The sequence below is a fragment of the Anolis sagrei genome, chromosome 8, assembly GCF_037176765.1.
Source record: "Anolis sagrei isolate rAnoSag1 chromosome 8, rAnoSag1.mat, whole genome shotgun sequence".
Lineage (NCBI taxonomy): Eukaryota > Metazoa > Chordata > Lepidosauria > Squamata > Dactyloidae > Anolis > Anolis sagrei.
Window position 1 is genome coordinate 38,073,842 of NC_090028.1, and position 8,040 is coordinate 38,081,881.

An 8,040-nucleotide genomic window follows, 5' to 3' on the forward strand; every position below is an offset into this window, starting at 1 on the left:
TTGGATCATGTGACAGAAACTCAAAGTGGTGACAGTGCAAAGTAAAGAAGCACACAAATGACTCATCCTTAGGTCTTATTTTCCTCCAAGTTTCCTTCCCAGCACTAGCACAATATTGCTCACCTGATAATGCAGTGTTTACAGACTTGGAAAAAGGACAGGAGGAAGGATCTGCATAGCAGACATGATATCCCTGTCAACGTTTGCAGTGCCAGGTTTGTTCTTTCTACCGACGATTGACAGCGCCGAGTGATGCCTTGCTATTTTGAGCCTTCCTTATCGTCTGGGGATGTCAGCACTCTCTCGCCTCTTGCTCTGTGGTTTCTCACTGTGTTGACACCAAGATATCACTTTTAAAAGAAATCATGAATAATTAGGCCTGGGTCAAACATTCCACACAATTCTCCATGTCTTCTCCTTCACAGGTGTCTCAGGGGAAAGACCTGCGCGCAGAATACAAGACCCACAGTGATTGGCAAATAGATTCCTGTGATTATGACTAGGAGTAAAAAAAAATACAGTTACTGTATATACTCATGTGGAAGTCTAGCAACGTTAGTAAAAAAAATCAACCCAAAAAACCTAGATAGACTTATCCATGGGTTGGTGTCAGTAAGTAAAGGTAAAGGTTGTCCCCTGACATTAAGTCCAGTCATGTCTGACTCTGGGGTGTGGTGCTCATCTCCATTTCTAAGCCAGCGTTGTCCATAGACACCTCCAAGGTCATGTGGCCAGCATGACCGCATGGAGCGCCGTTACCTTCCCGCCGGAGCAGTACCTATTGATCTACTCACATTTGCATGTTTTTGAACTGCTAGGTTGGCAGAAGCTAGGGCTGACAGCGGAAGCTCACGCCGCTCCCTGGTCAACAAGCTCAGCAGCTCAGTGCTTTAACCCACTGCGCCACCACCGTACCTTAATACTTATCAAAACAAGGAGCTATTCCTTTCTCTGAGTGGAGTAACAAAAGGAGAACCTAAAGAAAGCACCAACAATCCAATTTCTGGTCTTTTGGAATGCTTGGGTGGTACTTACTTACTTAGGTGATCCCTCATAACCCAAGTGTGCCGTCGCGCTTGGGGCTATTAGTCTTAATGAAGGAGGGATGGACGTGGCACTTTCCCCCCAAGGGATTGCTTCTTGCCCTCCTATAGGAAACTGGAACTCCCAAAAACCCAAAATGCTGTAAATTGCTCAAAATAAGTTTTATTTATCACAAAGTCATTTCTTCAAAGCAATGAGCTGGAAAACTTTAGAGGGGTGAAAGAAAAACATACGTTACAGTCTCTGTTAGTCCTGGGTCCAAGGGGTTTGAAGCTGAGAAGCCTCACCAAGTTTCCTCTTTCCTCAATGGCTGTGAATGCCGGAGCAAACCACAACCCCAGTTCAGATGGCCTATACCTTGAAGATTCAGGATCTTCCTTTGGAGCCAAAAGAACCCACTTGAAGGCGCCTGGGTCTCCTCAATAATTATCCAGGATGATCTGGACATAAAGCATGAGTCCCAGGGGTAAAAAACCTCAGAACTGGTGCTAAGAGGTAACTTAAATCAGGGTCTTTAAGAATGAAGTCTTTTACTCATGTCCATGTGGTATGATCTCTGAAGGCAGAATGAAAAGAAAGGAAGTTCTCCCCTCTTGCAGGAAGAGGTGGAGTCAAACAGTACTGATTGACAGCTACAAGCAACCAATCCATACAATTATACATAAGCAGTGTAAAAAGGGGCAGGATTAAGCATGATACAACAGTTAAAACCTTGCAACTAACAGTTCTATACATAGGTGGCGCCACTCGCGCCGTCACACCAAGGATGATGGCCTTCCAAGTGTAGTGCCTTGGTGGTGGGTTCATAGGTGGCTGTGGAGACCTATTCTTGATCTGCATGTTCTCCCACAGTGAGGACATCGGTTTTCAGGTGGAAGGTGGTCCTGGCCTGGGTTGGCTTGACGTGCCTCTTCAAATTTCGCTCTCCATTCATGCCTCTTCTAATTCTACAGCATTGCTGACCTTCAGTTAGAGTACTCAAGGGGCAGGGCTTCCCAGTTCGCGGTTGCTGCACTCCAGGTCAGGAAAGAACCCTCTGACTTTAAAACACACCACACGAAGAGTGAAGAACAAATCCTCCTTAATTGCAACATAGTAAATAGCCAGAAGAAATAAAACCTTGTAAGAAAATAAAATAGCTGCAAAAAGTAATAAGTCCATAAAAGGCAATGTCCACACAAGATATAAAAGCAACCCAAGACAGCATTTATCCAGACAGGAGTCAACAGGAAGCAAAGACAATCCAAAAGGCTAAAAATTTCCACATGAACAAGAACCCTTGAAGAGGATTTCCATGGCACATGAACTTGCTTTCCAAATGATGCCTGATCTAACAGGTTTCCCTTTGAGGCAAACCTTATATCCCAAAACTCAGAAATTGGTTTCGCTTTCCCCCACATTTCCCCCTTATCAGACGAAGCCTTTCAGAGCGACGTAAACACTGAGTTTGCTGTCGTTCCTGGCTAATCTTCAGCCGCCTATTCTTCATCTCCCTATCTGGCTGCTTATTAAAATTCCCAGGTGTCAGATTGTTTTCCAAACCCAAATCTTGAGAGCTCACAGAGAGAGGGAGTGGACCATCATTAATAGGCCCAGCAGGGATATTCTCATGAGAAACTGCCCTTTGCACTGGGGCCTCTCTGTCATTGTCTGCCTGAAAATAATTGACCAAACCATCTCCATCTTGTACCTCAGCCTCAGCACCATCATTTCCCTCATCATTTCCCACATCAGGATCCTGAAACACAAACACAGGCTTTCCCAACATCGGTGTCTATACCAGAGTTGAGCAATGCAAAAGGACTCTGCGACCTATGAAAAAAGGTAAACTGGTGTTGGGTTGCTGTGAGTTTTCTGGGTTGTATGGCCAAGTTTCAGAAGCATTCTCTCCTGATGTTTCACCCACATCTATGGCAGGCATCCTCACAACTTCCGATCTGGGAGAAATGTCAGGAGAGAATGCCTCTGAAACATGGCCATACAGCCCAGAAAACTCACAGCAACCTATGAAAGACTTTGACAACACATTAAACTGGTGTTGTATTGCAATTCATGAGCCCTCAGTGGCGTAGTGGGTTAAACCACAGAGCTGCTGAACTTCCTGACTGAAAGGTCCCCAGTTCAAATCCGCTTGCCATGTTCATGTTTAATTGTTATATTTGTTATTCTGTATGTTATGATGCGGCATTGAATTATTGCCAATTGTAAGCCGCCCTGAGTCCCCCCAGGGGTTGAGAAGGGCGGGGTAGAAATGTTCGAAATAAATAAATAAATAAATAGGAAACAAGCTGATCGTTCACATAAACCAATGGGCATATGATTCACTTACACATCTCTGAATGACAGTGAAAGAATCAACAGAATCAGCCAAATCAAACACAGCAATATGCAAAAAGTTGGTCTGCACAATGTAACAACATCACAGGCCGTTATTGGAAGTGATTATTTTTTTGTTTAGTACTCCAAAGTAGAGAGAAAATAAAAGTAAAGGAGAGGCACAAGGCAACCGTGCGCTTGCAAACTCAATCATAACTGGTGAGACGATCCATTTGCTTCTAGCAGGCACCAGCGTCTTTTCCCGTTCTGACAGTTCATCACTTGGGACATGTTTTATTCATGCCTTCATGGGCCCTTGTGCACAGGAGGTATTTAGATGTGTCACTGGTAATTAGCGTCACTGCCAAGAGGGAATGTCCTTCCCCCAACAGCTCCCAGACTCCCCTGCCTTCGCTCCCAACGCTCTTGTTGGGTTCCCTAACAAAAGACCTACTTGGGATGGCAAAGTGTCCCAGCAGGAGAGCTTGTTGAGCAGCAGGATGCACAATCCTCCGCTTGCTGCAGATGGCTGTTCCTGGTAAAATCAGGTGGCTTTACATACCATTGAATAAGGTGGATGATCAGGGTCGTAATTCAGTGCTTGCTTGCTTAGTTATTTAGGCGATCCCTCGTTGTCCAAGTATGATGACCCTCCAAGTGTAGTGTCTTTGTGGTGGGTACATAGGTGGCTGTGGAGCCCTATTCTTGATCTGCATGATCTCCCGCAGTGAGGGCATCAATTTCCAGGTGGGAGGCGGTCCCAGTTGAGGTTGGCTTGATGTGCCTTCCTCTTGGCACATTTCTCTCTTTCGCCTCTTCAAATTTTACAGCACTGCTGGTCACAGCTGAACTCCAGCTGGAGCGCTCACAGGCCAGGGCTTCCCAGTTCTCGGTGCCTATGCCAGAGTTTTTAAGGTTGGCTTTGAGCCCATTTTTAAATCTCTTTTCCTGTCCACCAACATTCCAGTTTTTTTTTTTAGTTCAGAGTAGCGCAACTGCTTTGGGAGATGGCGATCGGGCGTTCGGACAACGTGGCCGGTCCAGCGGAGTTGATGGTGGAGGAGCATCGCTTCCATGCTGGTGGTCTTCGCTTCTTATTTATTTATTATTTATTTCAGGCTTTTATATCCCATCCTATCTCAACCTCCGCAGAGGGACTCAGGACGGGTAACAAAATGGCACACCATGGCGCCCACATCAAAAACATAAATACACAATTTAACGGCAGTATAATAACAATATAAAACAGTATAAACAGTATAAAACAGTATAAAAACAATGGTCATTCTTGGGCATGACCATATAGTCCCAAAAACCTACAACAACCCAGTGACTGGCTTCACCTTGAAGGAGCTGGGGGTGGCCATGGCTGACAGGGAGCTCCGGTGTGGGCTACTCCATGGGGTCATGAAAATTTGGAAATAATAATAATAATAATAATAATAATAATAATAATTCTGGCACAAGCCAGTCAAGGTGGTCCCAGTGGTGATCAGCATACTGGGTGCAGTGCCTAAAGACCTTGGCCTGCAATTAAACACAATCGGCGCGGACAAGATTACCATCTGCCAGCTGCAAAAAGCCACCTTACTGGGATCTGCACGCATTATTCACAGATACATTACACAGTCCCAGAAAATTGGGAAGTGTCCGACGTGTGATCCAATTCAACAGCCAGCAGAATGTCTGTTGTGGACTCATCTTGTTGTGTTTCACATAATAATAATAATAATAATAATAATAATAATCTTTATTTATACCCCGCCACCATCTCCCCGATGGGGACTCAAGGTGGCTTACATGAGGCCAAGCCCGAACAACAAATTACAGCAAAATAAAGCCAAAAAACACAAGCAACAACATAATAATTACATAGAAACATATGAAAAAAAATATGGAATGCTTCACAAATTTGGGTCTCATCCTTGTGCAGGGGCCATGCCAATCTTCCATTTGTTTGCCTGTCTTCCCAAGAGAACCCTCATGACCAACAGAAAATACTGTAAAGCACATCTACTGTGCTCCTTGACTTTCCTTCTAAGATGCAGAGACACAGATACCATCCCACAATTTCTTGCAGCCAAAAGGACTTTCAAAACACCACAGGCTCACCAGATCTATGATCACCAGGAACGCAACCTCTTACAAGAGAGAGAATTCACACCATCCACAAAGAACTACAGAAATGCTGGACCACTCTCACAACCACCATGTCAGACTGCACAGGGAGGCCATTGAAATCCACAAGCATGTGGACAATTTCAACAGAAAGGAGGAAACCATGAAAATGAACAAAATTTGCCTACCAGTATTAAAAAACCTCTAAAATTACAACAGCAAAACAACAGAGAGGAAACAATCAGGCACATCTAATCACCTCTCAACAAAAGATTGCCCCAGGCACTGCCAGGCCATGAAATGCTAATCAAGGTGGTCAGTTGAAACATTCACACCTAGCTCCATCAGACAAGAGCCCTTTGTCCCACCCTGGTCATTCCACAGGTATATAAACCCATTTTCTTAGTTCCAACAGACCTCACTACCTCTGAGGATGCTTGCCATAGATGCAGGCGAAATGTCAGGAGAGAATGCCTCTAGAACATGGCCATATAGCCTGAAAAAACCTACAACAACCCAGAAAATACTGTGTTTTCTGATGGTCTTTGGTGACTCCTCTGACCCCCCCTTGCAACCCTCCAGGGGTCCCAACCCCCAGGTTGAGAAACACTAGAGATTCAGGGGCTGGAGTGAGTGCCCAAGGAACATCATCATCATTGTCATTGGAAAAAAGAGGATATCTCAGAGTGTTCACCCTTTTGTGAGAAGTATGATGTCAGGACCTGTTGTAGTACAGCGTGATAGTAACGTTACTACTACTGGTAGAAGGGAGAAGAGGGCTGTGCAGGTGTTGGAGGAGGAGCAGCAGCGAAAGCGGATTAGAGATATATTCATGGCCCCAACTGATTCCGAATCCTTCGAGGGTTTCTCAGACTGAGAAATGGGGGAAGGAGAGGAAAGTAGAGGAGTCAAGCGGGCTACTCGCGAACAAGAATCTGATGAGGAGATTCAAAGGAAGCGTATCCCTGATATACTTAGCGCTCCAACAGAGGATGAAGACTTTATGGGTTTTGAGAGGAGTGATGGGAGTGAGAGTGACATGGGGGAGGATGATCTTGACTGGACCCATGTACAGGAGATTAGGGATATCTGTACTCAGCCTACCTCCAGTGATAATTTTGAGGGGTTTACAAAAGAGTGGCAATCTGGGAACACTTGGCAAGATCTAAGTCTTGCCAGACGCTGGCAGAGGTGGAGGGATGGGAGGCTTGGTTCAGCTGTAGGGAATGGGGCACCTGAGAGCGATGATGAAAGGGTGGGGAGCAGCTCATCTTCTGATGAGGAGCTTTAGGATATAAGTTGGGTTGGTTTCAATGGGTCTTTGCAGAAGGCAAAGTGTCTTTTCGGGTGTGAATCTTTGTTCCTGCCATTACTCTCAAGCTTGGGTCCTTGGACTACAGATCTCTGTGTTTCCTTCTTGAAACTCCGTAAGTGATGACTTCTACTCTCCCGTTTTGACTCCGGACCATGTTTGACGACGACTACGCTTTTGGGACTATCTCATCTTGTTTTGAACGTGTTTGGACTACGGACTGCCTTTGGACACTGTTTTTGCTCATTCCCACTTTGTTTTTGTATGTTCTTTGGACCCTTTGAATTACAAGCGGATTGCTGCATATTTTTGTTATACCGGATTATATGCCAGGATAATCCGGATTATATTTAAATTGGTTTTTTCGCTCTGCGCTTGCTACAAACTCTTAGTTCTTGCTAGAGACACTAAAGTAAGTGTCTCTAAGCCTTTTTTTGTATATAATAAATCTGTGTTTGGACCTTTTACATTGTGTTTGGCGTTCTTGAGGCTTCTGGGTCTTGACCGGACCTGTTAGGGACGCTTTGCAGTATCCATCAGTCTCTCCCTGGCTCAGACTGATTTAAGTAAATCCAACCAGGTAGCATAAAGTTACAAATTCAAGAATCTACTTTTTTACCCCCTGAGTTTTGGATGAAAGATGTAGAAGCGTTGGCCATCGGGGAGCCAAGGGTTCCCACTGTGAAGGAGACCGAGGACAATCTGTGAGAGAGTAAACAAGAGAAAATGAATTCATTTCCGAGATTCCTCCAGAGGTTCAGCATCATTTCCTACATCACCTGGCGTTAGCGACTGTACCTTAACTGGCCATTTTGTCCCCCTGACTCCCCATGGCAACTTTTCATTTTATGGCGGGCTGGTTTTGCAGAAGAGAGGCACCGTTCCACCTGCAGCAAGAAAGGACTTTTCTGCTTCATTAAAAATGAATTGATCACCCAATGTTTTTGTCATTGCATCCCTTCCTTCGGTGTTCAGAGAGGGCCATTTTCCCCGCCGGAAAATACGTGGGTGGGGAGAAGAATCATATCTCTCTCCCTGTAATGTTTACCCACACGCCTCGCTTCTTGCTATTCATTATTGGACCCTGGCATTGCTTTTATTGCAAGAGAAACCTGTCCATTGACCCGAATGAATGGAAACAGGTGACATTAACAGCAGAAATGGCTGCAGGGATTTTTTATTTGTATTTTTCTTTTTTGCTCCTTCCATGCTCTGGAAGGTAAGGGAAATCAAAACAAAACACAGATGGG

The 8,040-nt window shown here is 44.9% G+C and overlaps 1 pseudogene; it reads right to left on the minus strand.

Moving 5' to 3' along the window:
* Positions 1-5,248: 5,248 nt before the first annotated feature.
* LOC132783363 (U6 spliceosomal RNA) lies at positions 5,249-5,339 on the minus strand (annotated as a pseudogene).
* Positions 5,340-8,040: the final 2,701 nt, after the last annotated feature.